Consider the following 17,186-nt stretch of genomic DNA (forward strand, 5'->3'; position numbering starts at 1 on the left):
ATTAAAAAAAAGAGATGGTTTATCCCTCATAGGAATCGCAATAACACGGAAGTCAAACGTGTCCTCACAGTAGTAGTGTAATATTTGTTAAACACATTGATATGCGCTGGCGAGGAGGTGTCACACACTGACGCGAAAGGCAAATCACGTAACTGCGTCGTCACCCAATCGAATGACCGTGCACGCCACCGCATTTCGCCGGCCATATATAGAGTCTTCTACATTAAGGGTCCTTTATAGTCCGACATCCCATCGACGCGCGCGCACGCTCGGCACAGCGACGCAACACTAGCCAACGCGCAGCACTATAGAGTCCGAAGCGCCCCGGCTGCTGCCGGCGCGAGATGAGACGTGCTGGCGTACTGCACCGCGGCCGTATCTCTTCGTGACGAAGGGAAGCCAGGCGCGCACAAATGCGCATGCGTCAAGGCGACTCGGTTTTCGCGTCAACGTAACGTGATGAAACTGGCGTTGCCAGCTTTTGCCGCCGCTGGTTCACGCCAACGCTGCCCTTTACAGCGAAGACCTCCGATGCGCTGAAACTACAGAAGCGCTCCCAGTCGGTGCTCGTTAGTGTCATAATGCATTACATAATTTCACTGCTCCCAGACGGCGAGACCGCCCCCCATTCAAGAGCACTGTGAGAGGAAATTGTGAGGAAAAAAGGGCGCGTTTGTAGCGCCCGCAGCACGTGGGGCGGTATCGCAGTCGGTTGAGCGCCCGGCGCGTATCGTCGCGGAATGAGAGGTCGTGGGTTCCATCCCGTAAACGGAACTTTTATTGCACTAGTAAATATACGAACACTCTAGGCTGGGTTTTCCCGTCGGCGTCGCCATCGCCGTCGTGTCCCGTATATGAATATGCGTGTATATACCGGGTGTCCCAGCTATCTTTGGCTAAGGGTTAAAAAGTACAATATTATATGCAGGCGAGTGAAATCAGTTGCAAATTGCTGACAGTAGCCTTGTGCACTACAGATAGATTTTTGTTGTGTGATTATTTAATTTGCTAATGAGGATTATTTAACTAAATTGCTAAATATTGACTTTAGGCAAGAAATGCGGCTTGCAAAGTTCGAGAGCGTCTTCAGAAACCCCCATTGCACTATTTGCGATAAAGAAAGTCTCACGTATACCATTTTTTTCCAAGCTGCAAAGAAAGCCCGCGAAATACAAAAAGAACCACGCGACTAGCGCATTGGCGCTACAGCGAAGGTGCTGCTCTCAGCCGTGGTTCGAGCGAACGAAATCAGCTGCGGCCGCGACTCGCCGGCTCCGCTGCAGCGGTAGGCTGATAAGTTAACGCTGGTTTCTTGGCCCGCGTCAGCCAGTTGGCGCGCCTGACGGTGGAAGTTGTAGCGAGTGCGGGCCAAGAAACCACTGTTAACTTATCGGCCTACCGCTGTAACGGAGCCCGCGAGTCGCGGCCGCAGCTGATTTTGTTCGCTCAAACCACGGCTGAGAGCAGCACCTTCGCTGTAGCGCCAATGCGCTAGTCGCGTGGTTCTTTTTGTATTTCGCGGGCTTTCTTTGCAGCTTGGAAAAAAATGGTATACGTGAGACTTTCTTTATCGCAAATAATGCAATGATTGTTTTTGAAGACGCTCTCAAACAGTGGAAGTCGCATTTTTGGCCTAAAGCCAGTATTTAGCACTTTAGTTAAATAACCCTAATTGAAGAATAATTAATTAGAAAATGATGAATTGTCTGTAGTGCGCAAGGTGGCTGTCCACAAGTTGCAACTGTTTTCACTCGCCCGCCTCTAATATTGTATTGTTTAAGCCTTGGCTAAAGGTAGCTGGGATACCCGGTGTGTGTGTATATATATATATATATATATATATATATATATATATATGCTCGGCTGGGGAAGCAGAGGAAGACGAAGACAGAGAATAGAACAGCCGGCCTAGCGAACAGGCGTTGTGTCTATTTCTCTCGTCATTACAATGGCGCAGTCGTCGAAAACGAAGTCTTAAGCCAGACACCACTTGTGCTCGTGCTTCTTCGGCGTTCCGGGCCGGCCATCCAAAAAAAGCCGTCCGCGCTTCCTCGGTCATGGAACCTGCCTACCTGCCGCCGCACCAAGCGCAGTTCCGGGACGTCGTCCATGCCTCCCCGTTACCTGTAAACCTGCCGGCTCTGAAAGCACCGTCTGGGGACGGCGTCCAGGCCTCCTCGGCGGCTTTACTTCAGTTTACAGACGCCTTGCTACTGGTTCACGACCTCACGGAGCACGGGCTCTGTTCTAGGAACGCAGTTGACACTTCCAAAGACGTGGATCGACTAGCAAAGACTCTACCAACATTTGAGCCGCCAAGAGACGCCGTTCACGCTCCCTTGGCCGTGGATCTCGCCAGAGTGAGTATTGCGACCGCCGCATACTCCGCGGACGTGATTTCCTGCTCATCAGGCGACTCACTCGACAGAGTCGCGGGGGTGTTGCATGCGCTCACGCAACTGTTGAAGCAGCTCGACGTCCTGGCGTCGACCATTTCCGTATTCTCATCTACCGCTTCATCATCAGCTGTTTGGGCAGTGCCGGAGTTCCAGGGCTTCCAGGATGACGCTGCCCTGTGGATTGAGGCCATCAATTCTGTCGGCTCTCGGAATGCCTGGCGCGACAACCAAAAATGGCTGGTGGCTATAGACCGCCTTCGTGGTGGTGCCGAGGCATGGCACAAATATGAAGGCGTCAAGCAGCACTCCTGGCTTCAATGGAGTGCAAGGCTCATCGCTGTTTTCGGACGGATTTGCCTTGAAAACTGCGACAATGTGGCACCACCACATGCACTACGTCGCGCCACCCAATACCCAACACAGCCGCTACCAATGGTACAGGTCCGTGTGGGCGGAATCGGTGAGCTTACAGCTGTTGTCAAAACAGCAGCTCCACGTACTACACTGCATCGACACCACGCCCCAGTCGCCCTCCAGCTTTTGTCCGAGGCACCCCTGCGCGGCCTCGGCAGGAGCGCATTACCAGTCGGTGCGCTGGATTTGCAGATGCAAACGGAAGCCGGGAACAAGTTCATTGCCGCCGTTCCCGTCCTCGAGGACTTGCACGCGGACATGGTTTTGGGACCTGACTACCTTCTGTGTGGTGACGTTCAGCTCATTATAGATGGCGGCCAAGTAAAGCTCCGCTGCTTCACTCCGAACACTTTCTCGGCCCCAAATATCCAAGTTAAAAGACCGCAGCCACGGATGTCCAGCAGCGAGAGCATCCTCAGTGACCAGCCGCAGGCTCATCTGCTGACTTCACTGCAGTCATCGGCTGAGTGTGTCGCGAGGGCTTCGCTCAAGAAATCCATGGCTGCCGAGGACGCATTTATCGAGCATTTGCCTGTTTTGTTGGGATCTGCAAGCCGCGGCATGGGCGATGTTATCGATGCGCCACCGGAAGATGGAGCCAGCATCGACCCTTCCGGCCGCCTGGCGTGCGACTCTGCTGACGACGACGGGCAGTTCATTCTGACCGCCAGTGTAAAACATGAATGCCGTACGGATCACCACAAGGCGGTCTGTGCCTCCGCGGACGCGACGCTCATCGGTCGGATGGCCGCGGTAGGGAACACCTAGAGAGCATCTTTGTTTCTTGCAGCTGCGGAACAGGGGAGTGCGGTGACGGCCACGCAGAAGCTACTGCGCCAAACCATGAAGGCCAGGTCTCGCAGCATGACCAAACTCGCAAGCATGCTTCGTTGGGGAAGTATGTGCCTGCTCAGTCCGCTGACATGCACATGCATGCGTTAGAGCGAAGCACGGAACAGCGACGACGTAACCTCATGGTAAGCGTGCGACGACCATCACGACATAGCCAATGGCGTCCACCAGAACCATCATCGCCTGACTTCCAAAGCAAGTCGCAGCGTGGCCGTGACCGGCCTCCGAGCAGCAGGCAATGCCGCCCGCCAGAAGCATTAGTGCTATCGATGGTGGTTCAGGGGCCAGGACCTCTAAGAAACGACCACCGCCACAGAAAGGCCGTCTTTTAGGAAGGAAGGAAGGAAGAAACAAGCGGAAAGACAGGGAGGTTAGCCAGTTCTTAGACCGGCTGGCTACCCTGTGCTGGGGGAAGGGGTAAGGGGGATAAAAGATGATAGAAGAGAGATGTTAGAAAAAAGGAGAGCCAGAAAAGGAAAAAGAAAAAGAGATGGGAAAAAAAGGAAACGAGAATATGTCACTTCTTAGAGTCTGTCTCTAAGACCAGTTGTCCGCAAGAAGCGCAATAATGCTTTTAAAGCCTTCTGTGCTGACGATGGACTCGGCCAGGGTCCCAAAACCCTTTGTTCCGACAAAGGGCGATTATCAAGTTTATCTAGCGCATTGGAAAGGATGGTCTTTTAGGAGCAATCCATGCTCGCAGTGTAGCCGAGTGTAAGGACAGAGCGGCCTTCAGGCACGGGTGCATGCTCGGCTAGGGAAGCAGAGGAAGACGAAGACAGAGAATAGAACAGCCGGCCTAGCGAACAGGCGTTGTGTCTACTTCTCTTCATTACAACTATATATATATTATATATATATATATATATATATTATATATATATATATATATATATATATATATATATATATATATATATATATATATATATATATATATAATATATATATATATATACATACATATATATATGTAGTAATGAATAGTAAAGAAAAGTAATGCAGAAAAATACTTTCCGACGCGCGGAATCGAAAGGGCGACCTCTCGCTCCGCAGCACGCGGCGTTAGACGGCTGGGCCACGAAGAGTACGTCTTTCATCATGTTAACGGCGAGCTATTTATATACACCATTTACTTCAGCGTCCTTTCTTGGTCACTAGCGAGACGGCGCGAGGGGCTCGTTGCGATGCGCGTTCGTTCCTACTGCGCGAGGTGCACTTCGCCCTACAGGGCGTGGCCCCCTGCATGCGCGCTTACCTCGTGAAAGGGATGGTTTGTATGTCTTGTGTTTTCACGGCGACGTCCACGCTAAAGTTACAGAGCGTACGAAGGTCGTTTCCCTCGCTGCAGCGGGCACGTTTGCGAATGGAGCGCGCTGTTCAAACAGAAGTAACAACTGTGACAGCGGTTATTTCGCCCTCGTCCTCTCTACACCTGGGCGTTCGTTTGGAGCGTCCGTCTTTATGCTTGAGCACCTTCCCTATCGGAAAAACTACCATGGTGGATACTGGAAAAGGTGGTGGATATAGTGGAAATAATGCTGGGTATGCTGGAAATCATGGTGTTCATAATGGAGAGTGGTGGGTGTCATGGCGTACGTTAGCTGGGTAAGGGGGAAAGGATGGTGGACGATGATGGAGAGTAGCAGCAAAATACTGGGTAGGGGTAGGAGACAGCGCCCACTATGGCGCGAATGGTGGAAAGCAGCGAGGGAATGGTGGGCGAGGAAAATGATGGTGTACCATGCTGCACCATGCTGGAGAAGCTGCGCCAAACACCGTCATTATACTCCAAAGCAGTGGCAACTATGATGAGTATAATGTGAAATATCATTGCAGTGCAAATGAACAGCATTTTGAGCGTGTTGGTAATGCCTAATGGAGCAATGTAAAGCTCAATAGACAGGATATCGAACTTCTTTTGTATTTGTAATACACCCATTGTAAGCATGCCTTTTCTGTATTTCTTATTGCCTGACATGAAATAAATCTATATTTTTGTGGTGAGTGGTCGAGCCCCTTGAGCTTTCGTTTTCAATGCTACATTTGTTTGCAGTGCCTATTTTATTGATCGCGAAAAAATGCTCAAGAGTGTATTGCCTGATTATTCTTAAATTTTAATACGATTTTCTTGGCTGAGAATATTGATTCGAGCACGAAAAAGAAAAATTAGTGATCACTGGATAGCAGTTAATTTTTGGACTTCCGTGGGATGTACCTACCCGAGACCACGCCTGTTGCGATTTAACATTCGCGCTGAATTTGCTGCTCGCTCACATTTATGATAAGGCTGGAAGTAAACATCAACATCATGTGCGCTACGAATGTAAACGTTGAGAAAAAGGTCCGTGAAATGCATGCTGCAACCGAATCACCTCGCGTAAACAGATTGACAATGTACTGTATTGCAAAACCAATTTGCGGCTTGAGCCGAGAACCTCATTCAGACGGGGGCAAGGTGCAAAGCACAGCCGTATACTTAGATTTTGGCGCACGTAAAGAGCCCCAAGTGGTCGAAATTTCCGGAGCCCCCACACTACGACGTCTCTCAAAATCATATCGTGCTTTTGGGACGTCGTCAAACCCCAGCAGTTATTATTATCTGAGCCGAGCAGCTGCTTCCCAGCTACCTCCTCCTCGCTGCCCTGGTAGCGGCTGACAACCTAGCCTCCGAGATTATTGTCTACTGCCCGTCTCTGAGGCCGTGTTCGCCATAGGCGCTGTCTCAATGGCGGCGGTGACGTCACGTCCGACAGCGTCGGAAGTGAAATTCATTTAGGCCGTGGCCACTGGCGTCGCCGCTGTCGTCCTCCCAGATTTTTCTTTCCTGACATGGCGGCGCGCTGCTTACAACGTGGTCATGGCGTGGTGATTGTGTTTGTGCTGATGCGGTTGAGTTTCGTGCGTGCCCGTGCTTTGTGTTTTATGTTGCGGTCATTGACTTAGGCGGAACATCGTGAATCAGTATGATACGCGGTACACGGCACACTAAGTGAGCGGCAGGCGCCAGCTTCCCAAGTACGATTCCTTTGTTGGTGATCATCATCGATGAAGAGTGCCGGAATAGTTTCTCGCAACGCGCGCTGTGGCATGGACAATCGACGTGACAGTTCGTGCACATGGGAACTCACCATATTGCCTCTAGACCGATGGATGCCTGCAAACGGGGTGGTCAGCCAATGCCGACTCGTTACATCACCTGAAAACCGGCGGACGTCACAACGTGTACGCTGCCAGCATGTTCTCTTGCGAAAGGTAGGGCTGTGAGTGCTACTCTGTGCACGTTATGCATTATTATTGCTATATGCGTGTTGCCAAGGGATATTGAATACAGTGGTGCTGAATGTTTTTGCAGTTGTGTTGAGGCTGCTCCCGCCCGACGTTTGTGAACAGCTTAATCGATACTGTTACAAAGTACTTGAATATGTGAGACGGGCGCACTACCCGCCGTAAAACTGAAAGCATAAACCAAATTTTCGACAGAAAGGCTCTCGTCTTACACAGGTATTTAACAATCGTCACTGCACTTGTAATAACCAAACTAAAAAATTATTGCTACTGCCACTGGGTTGTGCTGTGACTGGGAATCGGTGAGGCGCGATAAGTTTCATATGGTGATGCAATAAACAACACTGATTATGCTAGCACCCTTGTGCACTCATCAGTTTTTACGTCGGAAATAACGGGAATTTGTTCAGAATCCGCCCCTGAAGGACCATATAATGTGGTAGGTGGGCTTCTGGGGAAGGCGGAATGGGGTGGGGGTTCGGCACTGTAGCGCTAGCGTCAACTGGCCGGCTGTGTATCTCCGTTGGCTGGCCGCCGGCATCGTCCAATGTTGATTTCTTTTGCCGCTGCAACGTTTGAAAGTTTAGGCTGTGGTTTCGGTGTGTTTTTTTTTCTCTTGCTCAACGCGGGCTAGCGAATCGCGCGTTCATTTTGCGAGGGGTAGGTTAATTGCCGCGAGAACTGACCCACTTGTGGTTATAATAAGATTTATTTCAAGGGCTACAATCAAGTGAACGCTGCCGACCTGTTGCGAGGGCAAGTAATTGTCCTCGCACGGAATGCCGGCACTATTTCGCTTACGGCAACGCGCGAAAAAAATAATATAACAGCCGGTAGTACCTCACCAGCTGTAGTGATTTGCAGTGCAATTTTACTGTATTAATTCAAAAGTCACTTAGTCGTAAGTTCAGCAGACACGTATAAACTGCGCGAAGACGAGCGAAGTGCAGAGAACACACACACCGTGCGCTTCGTGTGTGTCTGTTTATTTCTGTGTTCTAACATGTTGTCTTCGCCCAGTTTAAAGGTGTCTGCTGTATCCATGAACCAACTAGCCCAGTAACAAGCCATACTTGCAACAAGGACTCACTATAGTATCTATTTATTTGATTGAAAGGAGCAGTGTAAGACGCATCAATATATTGATTACTAAACAAATCATTTATATTTTTTAATTATGCTTTTTAAATATTTTTCAGGTTGCTTGGAGAAATGCATCTCTTTGTAGCCGCTTCAATTATAGCCACCGAGGAACTACCGTGATGTCGTGGTGTGGGTTTTCTACAAGGGTTTTCTGCAGAAGCTGCTCGTCGAGGCAAAGGAGTAGGCATAACGCCAAGAAATGTAGGAAAGGGAATAAACTTATTCACTGAGCCAGTGTGTTTTTTGCTTAGTGCAAACATGGTATTATCGTGCCTCTTTTGCCTGATAACACATTTGGAACCAAAGCTGAGAGTTACCAAGTGGGTTTCTGTGGTTAACCTGTATGCCTTGTGTAACAGGCAAATATGTTTTGAAATATAACTGAAATAGCATTGAAAGGGAAATAGTTCATTGACAAATATGCCCGCCATCTCCTTACCTGCCACGTACCTTGTACACAGCATAATTTCTACCCACCAAGGCTACCGTCCACCATCTGCCCACCTAAATTACTGTCCACTATCCACCCACCTTGTCCACCATCCACCACCGTCCACTATCCACCCACCATCCACCACCGTCCACCATCCATCCACTACATTAATCCACTATAATGGTGGATGGTGGTTTCCACCATGTCCACCATTTGACTTTTTCCAATAGGGTTGCTTTAAGTGTCGAGCTGCGACACTTGACAGTTCGCGCTCATCCTGTGTGTTTTCTTTTCGTGCGTCCTTAGCGCTTGAGAGACGCGCTGGAAATCTCGAGCTGCTTTCTATTGCTCGCGTGACATTACAACTTGTTGCTATGGCATTCATTTCTTCGCCGTTGAGGCAAAACTGTGACTTTTTCCAGTTTTTTCTTTGCCATCTGATCGTGTGATTTCTACTGATGTGATTTCCGTGACCGAAATGCGTCAGTTAAGTATTGGTGGACCCCGACATAAAATACTTTCGTGTTAAAAAACAACGGAAAGGCACGTTCCAGACAGTCACTGTTGTAACGATTGTGTGAGACACAGAAATGCACACGAATGAGACAGAGAAATAGACACAACGCCTGCACACTAACCCGGCAGTTTTATTCGCCCACGTTGTCGTTCGCTTCCTCGAGAGCTGCTTGAGCATAAGGACCAAAGCTACGTTGCGGTCTTTGTCACAATATATATATATATATATATATATATATATATATATATATATATATATATATATATATATATATATATATATATATATATATATATATATATATATATATATATATATATTATATATTGTAACATGGTAGGGCGCAGACAAGAACGCCAGCGAAAGAAGAAGACGAAGACGGTTGTTGTTGGTGCTCGCGCTTGCTCGGCTTGGACCGCTGATCGCTTCAGCTGCTGCAATCTTCTAATAAACGCGTTACTGCCTCAACGTTAAACGCATACCATCAAGTAATGGAGGTGCTGGTTCTGTTCTCCATCCTAGAACTCCGCAGCCGGACTCTACTTTCCCCTTCAACAATGCCGAACGATGCTACCACACCCCAAGCTGCCCGCTGTCCCGGTGTTCCAAGAGAGCGGGACCCCGTCATTTTCAGCGGTACTGATGAGCAAGACGTCGAGGACTGGCTCTCTTCTTATGAACGAGTGAGTGTCAACAACAGGTGGGATGACAACGACAAACTTGGCCGCGTCCACTTCTACCTGAGATAGAGCACTGCACGGGCCCGGGCCGGGCTCGGCCCCGTGATCTTCGGGCTCGGGTCGGGCCTGAGTCAGGCCCGTATTAGGCCCGGGTCTCATACGTATCTGTATAATTACGCTCTGGACACCCGACACGTCACCTCGACGGGGATCGCTAAAGAGGCCGCCGGCTGGTTCGCTTCGGCGCTCTAATAGACAGTTGTTTTGGAAGCCCTTAGTCCGCTCTCGCTTTAAGGGATAACATTTTCAAAGATCGAAGGCGGTCACACGAAGACGACGAGACAGCCATCTTCAGGGAACAGCGAGGACGGTGGCTCTCTCTCTAACGGGTGTGCCTCGCTTTGACAGATCTATGGCACTGCGGTGGCGGTGACTCGGGGAAGAAGGGTGGGACAAAGAACGTTCTTGTTTTGTACATTGGGTTGTGTACATTGGGTGCAGTTGCCTGCCGAGGAGTCAACACGACAGCTTTAATTTATGTATCGCTGCCCAGCCTGGTGTATTCCTACCAGAAGCAGCTAGAGCACGTTTTTTTTGTTTTCATTGCATTGTGCAATAGATGATGTTTGCAGACTTGCTACTTTTACTCAACAGGCCTAGCTCGTATGCAATTGATGTAAAACTTAAACTAAAAATGTCTGCCATGTTTGTTTTTTTCAGTTTATGGAGGTATATTTTGTAGTCGTTCTTTGAAATGCAAAAATTGGGGGGACGCTTAAGCTTCGCCTTTAGGAGTTGAACGCGATAGAAATATCCCGCCCCTAGTGCGCACTTCGAACACTACGAGTGTTTAACAGAATGCGCGCACTAAGGTGCGTGCCTTATGTAATGGGTAGCATGATTTAAACCAGGGGCAATTATGTGCGAGAAACTTTTTCGAAGTTGCGTTGCACCCACTACGTGGTCTTAAAGGAATACGCGCAGTAACGTGCCTTCTGTAATGGGTGGCTGTCTTAAACCACAAAGTCGTTATGATATTAACATGGTGTGACGCCCGATGGCAATGTACGCTTGTACCACGCAATATTGCTGCGCTATTGCATCTCGTAATGTGACAACTGTATACAGGACGCGTGTTTTTGGGAAGCATGAATGTTACTTTCAGAACAGCTCCAAGCAGAGGCGTGGCTGTGAGGTAGAACACCTGCTTGCCACGCAGACGGCCTGGGTTCGATTCTCACTCGGACCCAACATTTTTATTATTTATTTTATTTGCAGCTTTTTCGATTTTTCGGTCACGGACAAGATGATGATTTTTCGCTCACAACCAACGGTGCCGACGCCGACAGCGGAATTTCTGCGATACGAGCTCTTTAATGCTATCGCGTTAAAAATAAGATTGCGTGGTTAGCACTGCGTGCGTACATGAAACAGCCAGCTATGACTCCAGTTATATTTTATATTGCCCTGCAATTATTTCGCAAGAGTGTTACGGGCGTAATTAACCGAAAGTATACACAGTACCAGTGAAAGTCGTGACACTGAAAGCAAAACAATCTCTAGAAAATATCTTGTGTGTGGCAGGTATCTTCACAACAACCGAAGGTTAGACAGTGCCTCCTTTATGCTCAAGGCATAACTAGCTGAAACGGGTCGGGTCGGGCCGGGCCGGGCCGGGCCCAAACCTTTCGGGCCCGGGCCGGGTACGGGACACATTTAAGAACACCGGGCCGTGCTCGGGCGGGCCGGAGCATGGCGTTTTCGGGCCGGGCCGGGCCCGGGCCGGAAAAATCGGCCCGTGCAGTGCTCTAATGAGAGGAGTAGCGGAACTCTGGTTGAACAACCACGAGGCTGAGATTTCCAACTGGGCCTCTTTCAAAACGACCCTCGCGGACGCATTCGGCCGACCAACCGTGCGCAAGCTCCGCGCAGAACAGCGCTTGCGTGATCGCGCCCAACTGGCTGGTGAGTGCTTCACTTCGTATATTGAGGACGTCGTAGGCCTCTGCCGCCGCTTCAACCCTGTTATGTCCGAAGCCGATAAAGTCAAGCACATCTTGAAGGGCATTGAGGACGATGCGTTCCACATGCTTGTGGCGAAAAACCCTGAAACAGTCGCAGACGTCATTCAGCACTGCCAGAGCTACGATGAGTTGCGAAAGCAGCGCATTTCAACGCGACGTCCTAGTTCAGACATGACCAGCACGTCAGCAGCGACCGTTGGCGCAATATCTTCGGACCCGGCGGTCCTGACACAGCAGATTCAGCAGTTTATCCGAGAGGAAGTGGCTCGCTAATTGTCTCTTGCGCCCTTTCTCCCAGGCAATACTCATGGGTTCACTTCATCGCTGCGACAAACCATCGAAGAGCAAGTCTCCGAGGCACCCCACGTACCAGCCACAGCCTGTATCCGCGCCCCTCACCTACGCTGACGTCGCGAGAAGGCAGCCACATGCGCTGCCTCCCATCGCGGACACTGCTCCCCAAACAAACGCATTTTACGCAACGCGGGCGCCGGCAGGCCCGCATGTTCCTCTTTATCGCCGTCCTGCAACGCCTTCCAATAACCCTTGGCGCATATCGGATAACCGGCCAATCTGCTACTACTGTTGTCTACCCGGCCATGTTGAACGGTTCTGTCGCCGGCGCGTCCCTCGTCCAGGTACCATCGATGACAGCTACAGCTACGTCCGCCCAGAGCCACCACAGTCAATGCCTCCACACGCTACTTCAGACACCTCTTCATCGAACCGCTGCGCCTTCAACCCACGTCGATCGCCCTCCCCGCGGCGACGTTCGCTTTCACCTATGGTTCGTCGACCACCACCCGCCCAAACGGAAAACCGACCATCGCAGTTCTGGAGGCAAGAACTGCGCCGCTGTCGAACTCTACAAGGCCTCGTTCTCTACCTGCCAACGAAATTTCTGTGTACGTTGATGGTGTTGCCGTGCAAGCATTAGTCGATACTGGAGCTGCTGTATCTATATTGAGTGAAGCAATGTGCCGCAAGTTAAAAAAAAATTACGATTCCGCTTTCTGGCGTCTCCCTGCGCACGGCAACCGCGGATCACGTAAAGCCTTCTATGACGTGCACGGCTCGGCTACTCATTCAGGACGTTTTCTATGTGGTCGAATTCGTTGTCTTTTCGCAGTGCTCGCACGACGTCATATTAGGCTGGGACTTCCTTTCCACACATCATGCCGTTGTTGACTGTGCCCATGCCGAGCTAGAATTATCAGCGATCACCGAAGTCGATTCTTGCAAGTCTTCTTTTTCTCGTGTCCTCGTCGCCGCGGACACGTACATCCCACCTTTGTCTTCTGTTCTTGTGCCGATCTCCTGCGACTATGCTCCCTTCTCTAGCGCCATGTTCACGCCACCAGCAGACTTTGCCTCTCGCAAGAACTTCATTCTTCCCTTTGCTCTTCTCACGATCGTCGACTCTTGCGCAACCATTTATGTGACGAACCTGCTTTCGGTCACCGCCACATTATTTCGCGGAGAATGTATAGGCCGACTTGAGGACATTCATTTTGTTTGCGCCAGACAAATGCCCGATCGCACGACAAGCCTCCAGGTCGACAGTGTCAATTCCGTTACCACGTCCGACGCATCCTCCCTGGACGTCTTCCTTCCGTCAATTGATTCGGAACTTCCTGTTGCTCAACGGACCCAACTTTTGAAGCTCCTCGACCGCTTTCGGACGTCTTTCGACTACAAGCAACCCACTTTGGGCCGAACATCTGCAATCGTTCATCATATTGACACCGGCACCCATGCACCCCTGCGCCAGCGTCCATACCGGGTCTCTCACGCCGAACGCCGAGTTATTGACGACCAGGTGACCGATATGCTTAATCGTGGCGTCATACAGCCGTCCCACAGCCCTTGGGCCTCCCCTGTGGTGCTCGTTAAAAAGAAGGACGGTAGCATCCGATTCTGTGTTGATTATAGGCGCCTTAACAAGATCACGCGCAAAGATGTTTATCCGCTCCCCCCGAATCGACGACGCTCTCGACTGTTTGCAAGGGGCAGAGTTCTTTTCATCGCTCGAACTTCGATCGGATTACTGGCAGGTACCTATGGATGAAGCTGATCGCCCCAAAACTGCGTTCGTGACTCCCGACGGCTTGTACGAGTTTAACGTGATGCCGTTCGGCCTTTGCAACGCCCCTGCCACTTTCGAGCGTCTTATGGACAACACACTTCGAGGTCTCAAGTGGCAGACGTGCCTTTGCTATCTGGACGACGTCGTCGTTTTTTCAAAGCACTTCGATACCCATATTCTGCGCCTCGCAAGTGTCCTAGAATGCCTCACACATGCTGGGCTCCAACTGAATTTGAAAAAAATTGGGGGGACGCTTAAGCTTCGCCTTTAAGAGTTGAACGCGATAGGGATATCCCGCCCCTAGTGCGCACTTCGAACACTACGAGTGTTTAACAGAATGCGCGCACTAAGGTGCGTGCCTTATGTAATGGGTAGCATGCTTTAAACCAGGGGCAATTATGTGCGAGAAACTTTTTCGAAGTTGCGTTGCACCCACTACGTGGTCTTAAAGGAATACGCGCAGTAACGTGCCTTCTGTAATGGGTGGCTGTCTTAAACCACAAAGTCGTTATGATATTAACATGGTGTGACGCCCGATGGCAATGTACGCTTGTACCACGCAATATTGCTGCGCTATTGCATCTCGTAATGTGACAACTGTATACAGGACGCGTGTTTTTGGGAAGCATGAATGTTACTTTCAGAACAGCTCCAAGCAGAGGCGTGGCTGTGTGGTAGAACTCCTGCTTGCCACGCAGACGGCCTGGGTTCGATTCTCACTCGGACCCAACATTTTTATTATTTATTTTATTTGCAGCTTTTTCGATTTTTCGGTCACGGACAAGATGATGATTTTTCGCTCACAACCAACGGTGCCGACGCCGACAGCGGAATTTCTGCGATACGAGCTCTTTAACGCTATCGCGTTAAAAGTGCCATTTTGCCGCCCGGAAGCTCACCATCTTGGGGCATGTTGTCAGCAAGGACGGTGTTCTACCCGACCCTGCGAAGCTCCGCGCCGTCGCCGAGTTTCCCAAGCCGTCAACACTGAAAGAACTCCGGAGCTTCATAGGCCTATGCTCGTATTTTCGGCGATTCGTCCGTAATTTCGCCTCCATAATGGCTCCTTTAACACGCCTACTTGCTGACAGCCAAGGTGTCACAGCATGGTCTTCCGCTTGCGACGACGCATTCGCGAAATTACGTCATCTACTGACATCACCACCGATTCTTCGTCACTTTGACCCAGATGCCCCTACCGAAATCCACACGGATGCTAGTGGAGTCGGCCTTGGCGCTATTCTTGCTCAACGCAAGTCTGGCTTCGACGAGTACGTCGTTTCTTACGCCAGCCGCACTCTCATCAGAGCTGAAGAGAATTATTCGGTCACAGAAAAGGAATATCTAGCCATCGTGTGGGCAATCACGAAATTTCGACCTTACGTATATGGCCGCCCATTTGATGTCGTGACTGATCACCACGCCCTCTGCTGGTTATCGTCACTCAAAGACCCATCTGGTCGTCTAGCTCGTTGGGCGTTACGTCTCCAAGACTACGACATCCGTGTCGTCTACAGGTCAGGCCGCCGACATTCAGATGCCGACGCTCTTTCCCGCTCTCCTCTTCCCCATGAATACGGAACTGCGTCTGTTTCCAGCTACGATTCTGCGTCACTTACATACGCTGACATGCCATCTGAGCAGCGCCAGGACCCTTGGATAGTCTCTATCATGGAGTTCCTGTCTCGGCCATCACCACCTACCGCCACTCGTTCGCTGCGACGCACAGCTCGACATTTCACCGTACGCGACGGGCTCCTGTACCGCCGCAACTACCTATCTGAGGGCCGCAAATGGCTGCTAGTGATTCCCCGCCAGCTACGGCCCGATATCTGCGCCTCCTTTCACGCGGATCCCCAGTGCGGCCACGCCGGCGTAATAAAAACGTATGCACGCCTCTGGCTGCGGTACTACTGGCGTGGAATGTACCGCTTTGTCCGACAGTACGTACGCTCGTGCTCCAAGTGTCAACGCCGGAAGAGCCCAGCGCACACAGTCACTGGACCACTACAGCCGTTGCCTTGTCCCTCCCGGCCCTTTGATCGCATGGGCATAGACCTGTATGGCCCCCTTCCCTACACATCTGACGGGAACCGCTGGGTGATTGTCGCTATTGATCACCTGACACGCTATGCTGAAACTGCAGCGCTGCCAGAGGCCACATCACGTGAAGTCGGCTTATTCATTCTTCAAAAACTCGTCCTTCGCCACGGCGCACCTCGCGAGCTACTCAGCGACCGCGGACGTACGTTCCTTTCTGAAGCCGTGCAAGCCCTCCTTCGTGAATGCAACGTTGTGCATCGGACAACCAGCGCGTACCATCCGCAAACCAACGGAATGACTGAGCGCTTTAACCGCACACTGGGTGACATGCTGTCCATGTACGTGTCCGCTGACCACACCAACTGGGACCGCATACTACCCTTTGTTACTCAGTCTACGACAGGATTCTCTCCATTCTTCCTTCTTTACGGCCGTGAACCTTCCTCTTTTATGGATACCATTCTTCTGTACCGCCCGGACGCTTCAGAATCCACGACTTTATCTGAAGTCGCCAATTATGCCGAGGAATGCAGACAACTCGCGCGTTCTTTAACCGCCCAAGACCAAGCGCGCCAGAAGGACCGTCACGACGTAAACCTGCCTACTCCGTCATATTCGTCTGGAACGTTGGTGTGACTTCGCGTTCCCTCCTCTGCTCCTGGCCTTTCCACAAAGCTACTGCCTAAGTACGAAGGCCCCTACCGCGTCCTACGTCAAACATCCCCAGTCAACTATATTATTGAGCCTGTTCAATCATCTACGGACCGCCGTCGTCGCGGCCGCGAGACTGTTCACGTCGATCGACTGAAGCCGCATTACGACCCACCAGTTGTACCTGTTCGTTAGGTCGCCAGGATGGCTCCTTTTCCGCGGGGGAGTGATTTGTAACATGGTAGGGCGCAGACAAGAACGCCAGCGAAAGAAGAAGACGAAGACGGTTGTTGTTGGTGCTCGCGCTTGCTCGGCTTGGACCGCTGATTGCTTCAGCTGCTGCAATCTTCTAATAAACGCGTTACTGCCTCAACGTTAAACGCATACCATCCATATATATATATATATATATATATATATATATATATATATATATATATATATAGTATATATATATATATATATATATATATATATATATATATATATATATATATATATATATATATATGAGAACTAACAGACAATAACGCCAAGGAAAGTATAGGGGGTGTTATCTGTAGTATTTAGAACATAAATGTGAAGAAAGTAAAGTGGACGAAAAGATGACTTGCCGCCGGCAGGGACCGCGCGTCCCTGCCGGCGGCAAGTCATCT

Source organism: Rhipicephalus sanguineus, chromosome 9 (genome assembly GCF_013339695.2).
Source record: "Rhipicephalus sanguineus isolate Rsan-2018 chromosome 9, BIME_Rsan_1.4, whole genome shotgun sequence".
Classification (NCBI taxonomy): Eukaryota; Metazoa; Arthropoda; class Arachnida; order Ixodida; family Ixodidae; genus Rhipicephalus; species Rhipicephalus sanguineus.